At 41.1% G+C, this 16,322-nt stretch overlaps 1 protein-coding gene and 1 long non-coding RNA gene across 2 annotated transcripts in view; one reads left to right on the top strand and one right to left on the bottom strand.

The window, feature by feature from the left end:
* Positions 1 to 16,322, bottom strand: part of LOC309696726 — a 167,994-nt gene that overhangs the window by 65,724 nt on the left and 85,948 nt on the right. The gene's annotated exons all lie outside the window — the stretch shown is intronic.
* LOC309695753 (uncharacterized protein) overlaps positions 5,037 to 16,322 on the top strand; it is a 199,567-nt gene continuing 188,281 nt past the window's right edge. Inside the window, exon 1 of the transcript XR_014273218.1 lies at positions 5,037 to 5,568. The gene's annotated coding sequence lies outside the window, so the exon portion shown is untranslated. The remainder of the gene's footprint in view (positions 5,569 to 16,322) is intronic.

Raw genomic sequence — 16,322 nt, 5'->3', positions numbered from 1 at the left:
CTCCTATTTTATGTTCTTTACATTGGCTCCCAATAGATTTTAGAATTCGTTTTAAAATTATTGTTTTAACGTACAGCGCACTAAATGGCCAAGCCCCAGATTATTTATCCAAGCTTCTCACAAAATACACTACTGCTCGCCGTCTCCGCTCACAGACTAAGAGTTTGTTTGTTTCTCCCAGAACACGTCTGAAGACGAAAGGGGTCTGTGGCACCAATGCTGTGGAAACGTCTACCTGGGGTGGCTGTAGCTCAGGTGGCAGAGCAGGTCAGCCACTAACCAGAAGTTCAGTGGTTCGATCCCAGGCTGACTCCTGGCTACATGCCAAATATCCTTGGGCAAGATACTAACCCCGTGTTTGCCTACTGGTGGTGGTCAGAGGGCCCGGTGGCGCCAGTGTCCGGCAGCCTCGCCTCTGTCTGTGGCTACAATGTAGCTTGCCGTCACCAGTGTGTGAATGTGTGTGTGAATGACTGAATGTAGTGTAAAGCGCTTTGGGGTTCTTAGGGACTGAGTAAAGCGCTATACAAATGCAGGCCATTTACCTCTACAACTACGTTTGGTTGACTCTGTGGAATCTTTTAAAAAGCAGTTAAAAACTTTACTGTTCAAACAAGCTTTCTGTTGACCAATGCTTTTTACATTTTTATATTTTTAATTTACATTTTTATATTTTAATATACACAATATATTGTGTATATTGTGCAGCTGATTGACTGAGCAATGTCATGACGTGTGTGTACTGATGGAAAATATAAAGAGGAACACGGAAACATTCATCATCTCTGACACAGTAGAAATATCTGTTTGACCGGCAGTTCAACAGCTTATTAGTAAGCTTGTTTCTCAGAAGCACCTGAAGGTGACGTCACGTGATTTGGATTTCATCAGCCAACACAACCTATCAGCATATCTCAGCTGTGATAGTGTAAAAAGCAGGATACATAGAATATGCCTATTTGAACTGCAGAGAGTAACCTCAGCGACAAGAGCAGCATCCATGTTTTAAGAACCGAACCGATCTAAAACAAAAAAAAGACAGATGAAGGATGGAGACGTGTCTTTGATTCTGAAGAATGTGATGATTAATCACACTAGAACATATGAATGTCGTGTCTTCAAGAATTTCAACTTATAGTTAATGAAGTATCACAGGACCAAAGTGACTGTTGGTATTTCTCTATAAAGTCAATCAGAGGAAGATTTACAAAGAAGGTAAAGGACGAGAAAATTAATAAATAAATCGGGATTTCACTGAAACATGACAGGTTCTAGGCTCTAAGGTGTATTGATACAGAAACATCCGATCGATATGTTTCACCATGCTCGTACCCAGCTGTCAAATCATGATTGTGACTAACTTTTTTAGACATATTGTTATCGGGGCTCTCGTTATGATGGGGCCCCTTTATTTTACCTTCTAAAGGTAAACTGAAAACAGTTGTTACAAAAAACAACAGCAACAACAACAAAAACACACATTGAAAAACTAAACACCGTTGTTAACAACTAAAGAAAGAACCGGAGACTTTTTTGTGACACTATGTGGTTTGCTATCTCTTCTTCGGCTCATGACCAGACTGTTTACCGCTATTAAAAATCATTCAGGTTCCACTATGTTCAGGCTTTGTTTTTATTTTACCAATTATAGTTTATTCAACTTTGCATAGTTTAAGACTTCTGTAACTTGTATTCAGCTTGCTTTTTATGTTCTTCTTGTGTAAAAAAAAAAGATGTACACTTGAGTATTTTCTGTAAAATTTACATTTACTTTTAATATGCAGAGGACAAAATTGACTAGAGGACAGGTTCCTTGTTTGTGTCTACAAACTTGGCCTGCTAAGATAATTCTGATTCTATTTTTGCTATATGGTCCTTTGCTTTGAACAGAGGGTCTATCTCAGAGGACAGCTCGTTTTGTAAGTAAGAGCTGAAGCAGCTCAGATAACAGCTAATTCATTCTGCCTCCAAGTGGTGTGTCAGTCCAATGATTTGCTCCACATACCTACCCCGGGCTGTACATTTGCCAGGCTGTAGTGATATTTGGATTAACATGAGTTGAAACTGTATGCAGCTCAGTTTGATGGTAATTTTGTTGGAATTTGTTTAAAGTGATTGAGGGGAAAATGTTTCCAACTTGTCTTGAGGTTTTTCTTCCACATGAAAGATCTTTCCAATTTTACTGAAGTTTTTTTTATTTTTTTACTGTGACGGAGGTTCAAGCCAAGAAAAGAAAAGAGCAGTTGTCTCCATGTTTACAGAGTTTTACTGGACTGAGTTACTGATTTTTTTTTAACTGTTTTAAAAATATCATTCTGAGAGCCTGATCTCTCGAATAAAATCATCATGTGCCAGATTTCACTGTCAGTGTCTACTCTACCTCTTGTATAGCAGAGCTAAGAGGTCTTTTTATGCAGCTAAGAAGTTGCACTTTGCCCTTTGACCCTTTTAACCTCTTTACTTTGTATTGTGGTCTCTCACATACCAAGGACTGGGCGTAAACTTAGAGGAGTTCGTGCTTTTGCTGTAGCAGCTCCCAAACTTTGGAACGAGCTTCCTTTAGAGATTAGACAGGCCAGTTCTTTATCTGTTTTTAAGTCACTCTTGAAAACCCACCTCTTTACCCTGGCCTTTGATTTTATTTTTATTTCTGTTGTTTTTAGGTGATTCGATGCTGTTTTATCTTGTTTTTGTTTTAACATAGGGCTGTTTTAATTTTATATTTTATGTGTTTTATTTATTTATTTTGCTGTTTTCTGTTATTCTATTGTTTTAGCTTATTTTCTGTACAGCACTTTGTTCCTGTGCTGGGTATTTTAAAGTGCTTTATAAATAAAATTGGATTGGATTAATTGTCTTCAGCAAACCAGAAGTGATTGACAGGAAGAAACCTCTGAATGTGGAAACATTCGTCAACCCTGACACATGAACACAGACTGAAAAAAAGGCTTTTATTTGATATGTCTTTCTGGTGAAACAAAATTTAATGGTAAAATGTTTTAGAAAATATTAAAACAACAGTAATTGTTATAAAGAAATATATTTGACTTATGAATGACTGTGTTTTTGCATTACAGTGCAACGTAGGTTTGTGCATTTACTTTGTGTATACGTTTTTGTGTGTGTGTGTGTGTGTACGTTTGTGTGTATGTTTTATTTGTTTTATTTGAATTTGAATTTTGAATGTTCAGCCTTTCTACTGAACATTCACGAGCAATTGTAGTCCATATCGTCCATATTTCCACCCTTTACACAGGCCAGCCTTCTCTTTCTGGCTTGAGCCCTCAGTCTCTGGTGACATGTGCGCTTAATTGAGCATCACCCCAAAGCATGCGCACCACAAAGCGCCACACTCAGGTCCACCAGTAGGTGGCGACAACACAACATGAATCCAGATTAAACACTTTTGAGCATTACAATCACATAATAATTACATTTCAATGCGACGGCTACAGAAACCTTATAGATTTCTAAAGAAATGCAAAGAAGAAAGTATAAAATGAGACTATAATAAAAGTAAACATGTATTTCATCACATGATTTGGGTCCCGAAGTCAATACAAGCCAGTAATTTTGACATTTTATTATTTTATTTTTTTTATCTACATATTATAGATATTATCGTAAATAAGTATTGTGTGTTTTCTTTCTTTATTTAAAAAAAAGATCACTTTTTAATATTTCCAACGAAAGCTAGGCTGTGTGGATTGAGGACACGCACCTCAGCGGAGGAACAAATAGTTCCCATATCAAATATTGCTTCGAATATATCCTTTTGTCTGTTTTACTTCGTTCTTCTTTTTTTCTTGTAAATGAAGATTTACTTCTAATACGTGAGGTTACACACCGATATTCTAATATGCTTATCAATAAAGTCAAACACGTCTATCGGATGTTTTCGTATCAATCCGCAGTCGAGCATAAATAGCCTACGCAGTCGCTCGTACTTCTCATTAGATATGATCACGACTATTTGGGTCATGATGTTACTTTATATAAATGCCGAACGGTTCGTCTATAGCGCGGCTTCCGAAGGTAAGTTGAAACTACATTTTGTCAGCTTCTTTGCTTTGACTGAACCTTTTGAAAAAAACAAACCAAAAAAATCATCAGCTGACTTTTAGTGCAAACCTGATAAACTGCTGTGTTCAACTGCTGTTCAACTGCTGTGTTCAAACTGTTTATCACTCATGCCCAGTTGTATGTTATTATAGTTCGCATAGTTTTCAAGACTTTAACTTGTATTTGTCTCACTTCTTTTATTTATGTCCTCCTTGTGTGACTACTTATATATTGCCTATTTAAAATTGTTTATTTTTGCATGGAGAAAGAAAAGTGAACTAGAGTTTGTGGTCAAAACTTGGCCTAGTAAAGATGATTCTGGTTCTATAACTTGTATGGCCCTTTGCTTTTAGCAGACAGTCTAGCACAGATGGACATTTTTTTTTTTTTTAATTTGTGGTCTAGTTCCATCACTTAGCTTGTGAGGTTGTGACTTGGGAGTCTCAACAGAAAGAAAATGTTTCTGAAGTCAGAGACTGTATCTCAGACACACAGTAGTGTGTGTGTGTGTGTGTTCTGGTTTCTTTGCTGTGACCTTACAGTAAAAGTGCTGAAGCAACAACTCCGATAGCAGCTAATTCGTTTAGCCTCAAAGTGGCATCTTGGTCCAAATATTAACTAGAGACTAACTATAGTGTCAAAGGCTGCAGGGAGAGGAAAATTACATACAGCTAATGGAATGTGATTTAAGAACTGCTTAAAAGTGGTCACATCAAGAGTAAACCTCCCCTACTTGATTCATTTATGGCTCAAGATCATCTCTGCTATAGAAGTGAACAGTGATCTCTTTAACCTCTCTGCTGTTTCCTTTTTCAGCCCAGATAAACATCACTGCTAAGTCTGGAGATAATGCCATTCTGCCATGTCAAGATCCAGGTAACGACTTTACAGGTGTAAAGTGGAAAAGACCTGACCAGGACGATGAATATATCTTTTTAGAGCGTGATGGGCATATTGCCTTTGACCATATTGCCATTTTTACTCTTACTGAATTCTCGCAATGTTTTCAGCTGATACCTCTTTGAGAGTCACGTCTCTCTCTGATAACAAATTGTGTGCCAAACGTCACTGTCGGTGTCAACTCTGCCTCCTGTGGTTCGGCGGAGCTAGGAAGCCTTTCTATGCTAAAACCTTTCTAACCTCTGCTTTGTATTTTCATTCTTTCAGACCACAAAAACATCACAATTAAATCTGGACAGAACATCACTCTGCCATGTCGAGCTTCAAACACGTCCTTCATAGCTATAGAGTGGAGCAGATTTGACTTAAAGCCAGAATATGTACTTTTAAACCGCGACGGGCACTTTGACCCACACAGCCAGCATTTATCTTTTATGAATCGAGTTGACCTGCAGGAGAGAAAAATGAAGGATGGAGACGTGTCTTTGATTCTGAAGGACGTGACGACTGATGACACTGGAACATACGAGTGTCGTGTCTTCATGAAAGAAACACGCTCATGGAAGTCCATCAGCAACATCACCCTGAGTGTTGTTGACCCTCCAGGTGAGTGAGTAGAGTTGAGTGTGTGTGTGTGTGTGATCAGAGGTGAAGCTGCTTCCTGGTTGTTGATGTTTGTTTCTAAAGATGTTGTTGATGAGACTTTGTAGAAAGCAGCTGGTCCGAGTGATGTGATCAGAGTGCAGTAGATAATGTCTGACAGCAGTTTGAAGAGGAAATGGATTCTGTTCTGTTCTTCACTCATCACCTACCTGACAGCTGACACCTCACACCTGTTTCTCACCTGCAGGTCAGCCAGGAGGAGACACGGAGGATGGAGTTGTTCAAAGACATCAACAAATATCATTTTGTCTCATCATAATTTGGTGTGCTGTTGTGGTGTTTATTTTTTATAAGAATATTCACAATTTTAAAATTGGAGAATCATGTAAAAATGTCATTGACTGTTTTAAATGGAAGAAGTCTTCTGCAAAACACTATCAAGTTGTATAAATAATATACAATTATAATATGAAAATGTGTTACTATATTGCATGATACTACTTGATGTTTATTGAATGAGCTGAATATGTGTATTTCATTACACATAAATTCTGCCCCAGATTATTAAAACAAAGAGATTAAGAGCTTGTGTACATTGACTTCAGGATTTATTCTGCTTCCTTAACAATGAAATACAAACTATTAATAAACTAGAACTAATACTCATTATAACCACCAACTCCTTATAAGGTATGGTGTTGGGTTTGGGGAGGGTAGAATCTAGTTTTTAACCGATTGAATAATTAGAAACCTGCAAACATATCAGTATAAAAGAATGTGACATGAAAATGTGCCTGATATTGGTCCTCTTAGGTCAGTTCCTCACCAGTTTTAATTGGTTAGATAACTGCACATTCTCATATAAAACTCTCTGAACTGCTAAGAAAGTTGGCTGCAGCTGATTCCTTCCAGACTGTGGCTTCCTGATCAAGGACGGTCCATGTGTTCAATTTTTTTTTTTTTTTTTTTTTTTTCATTTGGGGGGGGGGAGGTCTAATGCTCTAAATAAAGTGTTTTGGTTGGTGATTCCTCAAGGTGGATAAACAAAGACAAACAAATTGGTGACCGTGACATGATCCACAGAGGATAATTCTGACCAGGCCAGGATTTCCAGCAGAGCAAGAATCCTTAACACCCATGAGACGTCTCAAATTTAAGTGTCTGTGAAGGTTCTCAGTCATCCAGGTCATCATAGTCAAAGGAGCTTGCAAAGAAAAGCGTCTGGACTTCTTTAAGTTGCTTGAAGACATTTCACCTCTCATCCGAGAAGCTTCTTCAGTTCTAAGGTCTCAAATTTTAACTAGGTTTATTATATTGTGAGTGGAAACAGGTAAGTGATGACTTTTGCAAGTATCATTGGTGAAATTAGAGTCTGTAAATATTTTAATGTAGAGATCATGGGTGACGGCCCATGCAATTTCTAACATGTGTGTGTGTGTGGGAGATCATGTCTTATATAAAGTGAAGCCTGGAATATGATGTTGTGTCAGGATTTAAATTGTTATTAACAGTGTCTCAGCGAAAGGAACAGCAGGAACCTCACCGTGTCAACAAATTGTCTGGGTGTGGAAACCTCACAGTGACAACTGTAGCAGTGCCTAGCTGACTGGGCCGGTTGTTTGGGTGTTAAACTGATACTAGCTGTTAAGAGGAAATTGATTGTTGCAATAAACTGTGTGAGAGCACGATTGAGTTTCCTCAGGCAAACTGTAATACGGTTCATCCCCCCAGGGGGGGGGGCTTTTGTTGTGGGCAGTCTGAGGTACACCTGTGCACTACTCATGATGTCAGATCAGCATCCTGATGTGGCACACCTGTGAGGTGGGATGGATTATCTCAATATAGCAGATGTGCCCACTACCACACATTTGGACTGATTTGTGACCACTGTTTGGGAGGGATGGTTATATTGTGTATCTGGAATGAATTTTAGGTCTCTACGTCCATCCCATGGGGAATGGGAGCAGTAACAAAGGTGTTGCGTTTATATTTTTGTTGAGTGTAGATGTGCACTAGCTGTACAGGAGAAAAGTGGCTGACAGCTGAGTCAGTGTCTCACACACACACACACAGGCAGGCACGCATGCACACGCACAGCGATGTCAAAGTATTTACGGGAAATGTAAAGAGAAGCACAGAAACATTCTTCTTCTCTGACACACACACAGTAAAAATGTCTTTGTTTCACTGGCATGCAGTTCAACAGTTTATGGTGAATTTATTTCTCACACGCACTTGAAGAAGAATGAGTGCAGCACCCTGTCGTCCCTAAAACTGTACAAATGTGTAAAAAATGAGCTACATCTTGTCCAGATAACACTGCTGTGACTTCATGTTAGACCCTCATCATCACTTACTGAGATGAAGCAGAGACAGAAGACTTTATGATCAGTTTATTTGGAAATTTGATTAGGCCTCAGTCATAACTGTGTACTTATGCAAACCTGTGATTGTAGCTGAGATTAGCAAAGCTTTAGAAAAGAGTTCCAACTCCACTACATCATACTGCATATTACACACAGTAATGCCTGCAGCACCCTGGTGTCCTGAACACTGTGTAAAGGTGTCACTAAAGTTTTTATGTCACTCTTCCACACAGCAAAATCTCCAGTGTTAAATTAACACTAGAGAGTGTCTATATGGGTCCACACCTCTGAGTGTTAAATACAACACTGTTGAGTGTTAAATTAACACTTTTGACAGTGTTATATGTTTAAAAGTAACCTAGTCAGTTTTGAAGATTAACAATGGCTAACACTGAGCAGTGCTGATTTTCTAACACTGGAAAATAACTCAAAATGTTAGAAATGTTCCAGTGTTAGAAAATCAGCACTGCTCAGTGTTAGCCATTGGTATCAAACGTTTGTGCTACGTTTGTGCTGGTTTGTGCCGCAAAAATTTTCATTTGTGCTGCCTCTGTTTTAAAGATATTAATAGAAATTTCTATAGGTCATCAAAGGTCAACCAGCCCCCCCACATTAATGGAATCAAACAAAATTGGTGTCAATCAGTTGTGCTACGTTTGTGCTGGTTTGTGCTGCTAAAATTTTCATTTGTGCTGCCTCTGTTTTAAAGATATTAATGAAAAGGTAAAGGTCAAAATGTCAACCAGCCCCCCCACATTACCCAAATCAAACAAAATTGATGTTAAACGTTTGTGCTACGTTTGTGCTGCAGAAATTTTTGTTTGTGCCGCTATTATTTTAAAGATATTAACAAAAATTTCTAGAGGTCAGCAGAGGTCAACCAGCGTCCATCTTGTTGCTCTTCACAAGATTGGGGCCCACATATTTCATATTTCTGCCTGTTTCAGGTGAGAGACAACCATTCACACTCACATTCACACCTATGAGCAATTTAGAATGACGACTTATCCTACCCCACTAACTGCATGTCTTTGGACTGTGGGAGGAAGCTGGAGTGTCCAGAGATAATCCACACAGGTACAGGGAGAACATGTAAACATGCATCAGATCCCAGTTCTGCCTGAAGAGCACAAGTTTGCTACAAGACACCGAAATTAAACTGAAACCTGCAAAGTTCATTACGAGCCTTTGAGTTTAAGCACAGAACAAAATGGAGGATGTTTGTATTTTAAAGTTCAGCTTTACCTCCCCCGATGTTTGTCACTTTGACAGAGGACGTGTTAAACTGACAAAATAGAATGAATTCAGTATTAAAAACATGCACGCTGATCGTTTTTCACACTGAAAGGCTGATGTGAAAACAGTGGCATCACCTTGCATCGACTCCTGTCAAGTCATGTCAGCTGCTCAAAGCTGAGTACAGCAGGTTGAGCGGTAGGTCATAAATATTGATGAAGTCAAATTTGGTTATGAATGAATGTAACCAAAACAATAATAAATGAACATTTAAAAAGCATGTGAGCAGTTGGGTGTCACTTCTCGTGCTGCTGCTAAAGTCTGTGGATTCAGTTCTGCTGCTGAAGCTCAGAGAGCTGCACGCTGAAACACCTGAGCTGGACAAAGAGCCTTGCTATCAATGCAGCTGAAACACCAAAGGTGGACGAAGACCTCCTCGTCTGACCAGCAGCCCAGTAAAATACCTGCAGAGTGTCAGGAGACGTATGTATCAGCTCACTCTGTGTTTCATAAAAGACATAAACAGAGTAGCATACATGCACGCTGCCACTAATAATTTCAGCTTTAATGACTCACGTTGTGTTCATTTAGTCATGAGCTATACACCTGAATGAAAGGATTTTCAGTTAAGAGTTTGAACAAGTGTTAAGAGGTTAATACAATTAACTCAATATATTTCATCTCGTTCTCAATATGCTAATCTTAGGTTACCTTATATGTTCATTTAATATACAAGATTTAATTTCATTTAACATAATTTGGAGTGGCAAAACTGTTGTGTGTCTTTTGAGTGAAACTGTGTGAAATGAAAGAGCTGTATACTTTCTATACTGGCCCCAGCACTGTAGATGGAATATATGTAAACAACATAAAAGTCAGTGAGGAAAGAAGACACAAGCAGCAGGCGTATCAAGCAGGAAGTAGGCAACCCTGAGAGGAGATGCTGTGAAGGTCAAAGGTCAGATGAAAACCATCAAGTGTTGGGCAAACTGAAGCTCCTCTGCTGCCACCTACTGGCTCTTATCTTTCTGTGACTGATGCCTTTATACACTATACAAACACCAAGTGGCTGCTGTATTAGGAACACCTTGCTGGTACTGGGTTGCATCTACCTCAGCACCTGTGTAGCTCAGCAGAGAGATCAGAACTATACAAGACACATAAACAAAACCTTGTTAAACGTTGTTCATCAAAGTTGCTAAACTAAATCAAAACCATCAGCAAAGTCTTTTAATGAAAACATTGAAGAGCGGCTGGAAGAAATAGTAAATGGCCTGTATTTGTATAGCGCTTTACTAGTCCCCAAGGACCCCAAAGTGCTTTACACATCCAGTCATTCACCCATTCACAGACTGGTGATGGCAAGCTACATTGTAGCCACAGCTGCCCTGGGGCGCACTGACAGAGGTGAGGCTCCTCCACTGGGCCCTCTGACCACCACCAACGGGTGAAGTGTCTTGCTCAAGGACACAATGACCGAGACTGTCCGAGCTGGGGCTCGAACCGGCAACCTTCGGATTACAAGACGAATTCTTGAGACAACTCTTGAGCCCCCCTTGAAAAGAAAAAAAAAAAAAAACATCTGCGGTTGGCACAGTACTGCAACCTGATAAATGAGAGAGACCGGGCAGGTCTGCTCCCCAGTGTTATTAACTGAATAACTGACTTGAATAGAACAATAGAAGACTTTTATAGTCAGTGCACATTTACAACAAAATAGTAGGTGTTCCACAACAACTGTGGAATAAAATAAAATATTAGACAGCAGGAATGAATGACAAACAGGAGAAATTTATTCAATCAGGAGGGATATATACAAAAATATACATAAAAATAAGAGAAAGGCACAGAACAAAATAGCAAATTGCAAACTGCTTGGAATTAGTGATGGTGCAAAAGAACAGTGAAGGACATATGTTGTCTGAATCATTAAAACATCTTGGTTTCATCTTGGGATGGCAGTTAAACCAAGCTTGAAGCGCACACACACACACACACACACACACACACACACACACACAGAGAGAGAGAGAGAAACACACACACACACACACACACACACACACAGAGAGAGAGAGAGAGAAACACACACACAAACTGTGTGGTGCCAAATGTATAATGAATATTTCAAGTTAATACCTAAACTATCATCTGTGTTTAGGTCACTTCTGTTACCAGATACCAGTCTATGTTATTTTAGGTACTAATGGTCACTGTTGGTGTTACAACAAATAAAATCCACTGCAGCACTGACTGTGACCAGTGATGTAAGTGGTTTACTGATGTGTAATGCCTTCCAAAATGATGTGTTTAAATTAGAAAAAATGTAGTAATACAACACACTACTGTACTGAATTCAGTAATAATATAAAAATGTTGTTGCTGCTTGCATTTACACTATTGATGGATTAAATATATATCAGATGTGTTTTTTTTTTCCTGCTACAATCAACTGATGTCAATTTGTGTGCAAGGAGAAGGAAAATGGTGGTGAGGTCTACAACTTTTGATGAGTGAATGAGTGGATATAATACTGAGAGGCTGAGTGTGTGTTGGTAAAGTGTAAACTGCATCAAGGACAGAAAACAAATCGCCATCGTAACATCAACTCTGTGTAAACATCTACAAAAAGAGCATGCTAACACCAAGCTAACCAGAGAGAAAATTCTTATGGTTTGATTTCCTTGAATTAAACTCTTCCAAAAAAAAAAAAACACACTTTGTTCTTTTTAGCCGCTGAATGATGTTCGTGCTGTTTTTAGTCTGTGATCGAGGTTAAGCTGTTTGTCTGTTCGTTGTTATCTGCTGAGTAGAGGTGTGAATCAGTTAGAGACAAATTTTCTATCAGCGCTTTTTCTAAAACCCACAGAACCACACGACAGGAACGACTCAGAACAAAAACTGTAAGAAACTCCATTCTGGGTTTCTCTGAGGCGTGGGCTTTCATCATCAGAGTTCATCCTTTAACCTATAACAATTAAAATATTCTCAAGTATGATCAACGGTTAATTACGGCAACGGCCGGAGTACCGGGAGCAGTTTGGAAGAACAAAAAGACGCGGAGACTGTTCTAGATTGTCATCCCAAACTAACTCAAAGTTTATTCTTTTGTGCAGCAGTTTTTATAGGCAGACAACAAGTTTCAGTTCAGACCCTGCCCACTGGGTGGGGTGGTGTCCTTCGACAGTTGGAATCCTTTGTTCAGCAAGGGCAATAAAAATGCACTCACAAGGCCTATAAATCTTATACAGAGGTCTCCTACATCCGTGAGTTCTGACACAACCCAGATGGTCTTCACATAAACATCTTCTGCAAGGGAGTGATAAGTAAAAGAGTGATTTGTTGGTGTTTTCCCTCCAACCTTAGTATCTACTTTCACACCATAAAATCTTCAGTTGACACAGCAAAAGGAGATGAGGTTCAAACAAAGGGCATTGCAGAAACAGGGTCCTTTGTATAATATCATCAAAAACAATACTCAGCAAATGCTACCATGGTATCAAAATATCACAACAAAAACCATAATATAAAACACTACCAAAACACCAGAACTCAAAGTGCTGGGCCACAAAGACCCAGAACCGTGATAGCACTTCCATTGTCTTGAGGATGGATGTGAAGGTTTTCTGCTGAGAAAACCAGCAATAAAAGCAGGAAACATCTGCTTTCATTGCTCAGCTGGACTTTGCTCTCTGCCTGTTTCTGTTATTTTTAATTTTAATTCCTCAGTATGACTCACAGTGAAGCTGTGAAGAAAAAATCCCTCCCTATGAGTTCTGTTCATACTGTTTGTTTAACTGTGTGTCTGACTCAAGTCTGACTCATTACAGACTGGATGAGTCGAAACTGGATTTTTATGATTGGGGCTCTGTTCCAAAAAGCAGGTGTAGTGAAAAGTCTGAGTTTATTAACCATTAAATGAAGGAGACTCAGTGATTTCCACAAAGAGAGACAAAGCCTACTTGCACTGACACCTCATAGCTCCCCATACTGAGTGCTCAAACTATCAAATGCATATCTGTTTCCAGCCTGTCAGCATAAAGCAAGTATTTTCTTAAATTTATTCATTAATCTCAGTGTCTTTTTGGCCGTCATGTCTGCAGCCTGACAGGCACTCAAAGAAAGCTGGACTTCATTGAGATACCAGCTATTTGCTCTACGGGCATTTATGTATTAAAAACAGTCCTCACTAGTGTTATAACCTCAGGATAAAAATGCTCGGAAACTCAAGTGCCAGTTTTAGGACGTTTACTGACCACTTTTAGAAACAACCACAGCTAGTCGCACACATACAGGAAACTGTCCCAACACATAACATTCCAGCAGGGAGAACCCTGAAAAACCTCTGAAGGTTCCAGGGTGCAACGCCCCCAAACATACATTAACAACAACACTGTCTATAACACTTCCCCCCCTTAAGCAAAACCCCACAACATAGCAATTATGCATAAGTACGAAAAGAGAGGGAGAATTCAACACCACATTATTTTAAGAATTCAGTCTATCAAGGGGCTTGTGCTGCCTCTTTGACCTTCTCAGTCCTGCTGCTGGGTTCTCCAGGCTAGGAGCCTGCTGAGCTCCTGTGGCCGGGTTCGGCTCAGGTGACTTAGATTGCTCCACCAGCCTTTCTGATGATACTGAAGAACCAATCCTGATCTCAGGGGCTGCTGACACGACTTCCCCTTCGGGTGAACCACTGTGAGGCCTCACAATGTCCACAGCCCTGTCTCCACCATGTGCGTGCGAACCACTCTGAGCCCTGTTCTCAGCTCCATCCATGCGGGCTCTCACATGATCCTTGTGCCTGCGAACTTGTCTGCCATCCAACAACTCCACCACAAAAGATACTGGCCCTGAACTGTGGTGAATGACGCCAGGCAGCCACCGTGAGCCCACCCGTAAAGTTTTTGATATACACACAGTCTCCCTGCTTGAAAACACAGCCTCTGGCATGTAGATCATGTCTCACCTTCTGCCCACCTTGTGACTGGGTGGCGAAGAAGGTCCAGATGAGATCTAGGCTTCCTCCCCATCAGCAACTCTGCTGGGGACAAGCCTGTGGTTGTATGAGGCGTGATGCGATACTGAAACAGGAAACGGCAGAGCCTCTTTTCTATGGAAAGACCTGGCATTTTTTTTTAGACCGTCTTTCAGTGTCTCCACGGCACGCTCTGCTAAGCCATTGGAGGCAGGGTGGTAGGGTGCTGTGCGGATATGTCAGATCCCATTCTCTCTCTCCATAAATTCTTGGAAAACCCCACTTGTGAACGTGGGCCCATTGTCCGTGACCACTGCCTCAGGTAATCCATGTGTTGCAAAGATTCTCCGGAGTGTGTCTGTGACGACTGGGGCTGTGATGGTCGGTATTATGTGGACATCCAGCCATTTTGAATGCGCATCCACCAACACCAGGAACATGTGGCCCAAAAAGGGGCCGGCAAAATCTAGATGAAGCCTGGACCATGGACGGCCAGGCCACTCCCATGGGTGGAGTGGGGCAGGTGGTGGCATTTTTTGGTTTGACTGACATTGAGAACAGGCTTTTACCTTGTCTTCCAAGGCACTGTCCATTCCCGGCCACCACACGAATGACCTTGCCAGACTTTTCATTCGCGAAATCCCTGGATAAGCCTCATGCAACACTTCAATGATCTGTGACCGACCTAGAGGCGGAACAATGACTCGGGAACCCCACAGGATGCAGCCATCTTGAACACTGAGCTCCTGGTGACGCTTGGCATACGGTTTGAGCTGATCCTGCTCCACTGTTGCTGGCCAGCCCTGCAACAGCCACTGTTTAACCTGAGATAACTCTGGATCCCGTTCAGTCCATGCTTTGATGTTTTTAGCACAGACCGGAGAGTTCGCCAACCTGTCCAGCAAAAACACCGTTTCTGGGGGCAAGTTCGACTGGTCGGGGACCTCAAGGGAGGGGGAGGCGGCTGAAAGCATCTGCATTCGCATTTTCAGGTCCCGCCTTATAAACAATGCGATACTGGTATGCCGACAGTGTTAATGCCCAGCGCTGAACCCGGGCTGAACCCATGGGTGGGATGCCTTTTGTTTCACTAAAGAGACTCAGGAGGGGCTTATGGTCTGTAACAACAGTAAATGGGCGGCCATACAGGTACTGATGAAATCGTTTCACAGCAAAAACTATTGCTAAGCCTTCCTTCTCAAGCTGTGAATAGCCCTTTTCTGCTGCTGTGAGTGTACGTGACGCATATCCGACCGGTTTCTCTTACCCCTCTTCCATGCGATGGGAAAGAACAGCTCCTGTCTTTGTGCAGTAGCCCATACAGGGGAGCAAGCATGCTGGAGAGGTCAGGCAAAAACTTCCCATAATAGTTCACTAAGCCCAAGACTGATCTTAGTTCAGCTACATTCTTTGGACTCGGGGCTTCTTTTACTGCACTCACTTTCTCTTCCAGTGGGGACAGGCCCTGTGCAGAGATGCGATGACCCAGGTATGTCACGCTAGGGGCTTGGAAAACACACTTACTGCACTTCAAACGCAACCCAGCTTCTGAGAGCTTCTTCAACACCTGCTCAAGGTTATGCAGATGCTCCTCTTCTGTTTTACCTGTAACTAAAATGTCATCCAAGTAAACAGCAACACCAGGAATGTTTTGCAGAAGATTGTCCATGGTGCGCTGAAAGATAGCCGGACTGGATGCAACGCCAAACACCAGGCGGTTGTACTTGAACAGCCCCTTGTGTGTGTTTATTGTCACATATTTTTTTGATTCCTCATCAAGCAGCAACTGCTGGTAAGCATGACTCATATCCAACTTTGTGAATGTCCGACCACCCGCCAATGTGGCAAACAGGTAATCCACTCGAGGCAGAGGGTAGGCGTCGAGCTGAGAGGCTTGGTTTACTGTCAGTTTGTAATCACCGCATATACGCAGCCCTCCGTCCTCCTTCAACACTGGTACAATCGGGGCTGCCCAGTCCGAGAACTCTATTGGCTCAATGACTCCTATCTGTTGTAGTCTCTCCAACTCTTCTTCCACCTTGGCCTTCATGGCGTATGGTACAGTGCGTGGTTTGAAAAAGCGTAGCTGGGCAAGAGGGTCCATACACAGCTTCACAGTGGTGCCCCGGAGATTTTGTTTTTTGAACATTTAATCTCTTGTCTTGACTATTTTACAT

The sequence above is a fragment of the Aulonocara stuartgranti genome (assembly GCF_965226115.1).
Source record: "Aulonocara stuartgranti genome assembly, chromosome: 3".
Taxonomy (NCBI): Eukaryota; Metazoa; Chordata; class Actinopteri; order Cichliformes; family Cichlidae; genus Aulonocara; species Aulonocara stuartgranti.
The sequence above is the reverse complement of the archived record's forward strand: the minus strand, read 5'-3'. Positions and strand labels throughout refer to the sequence as shown.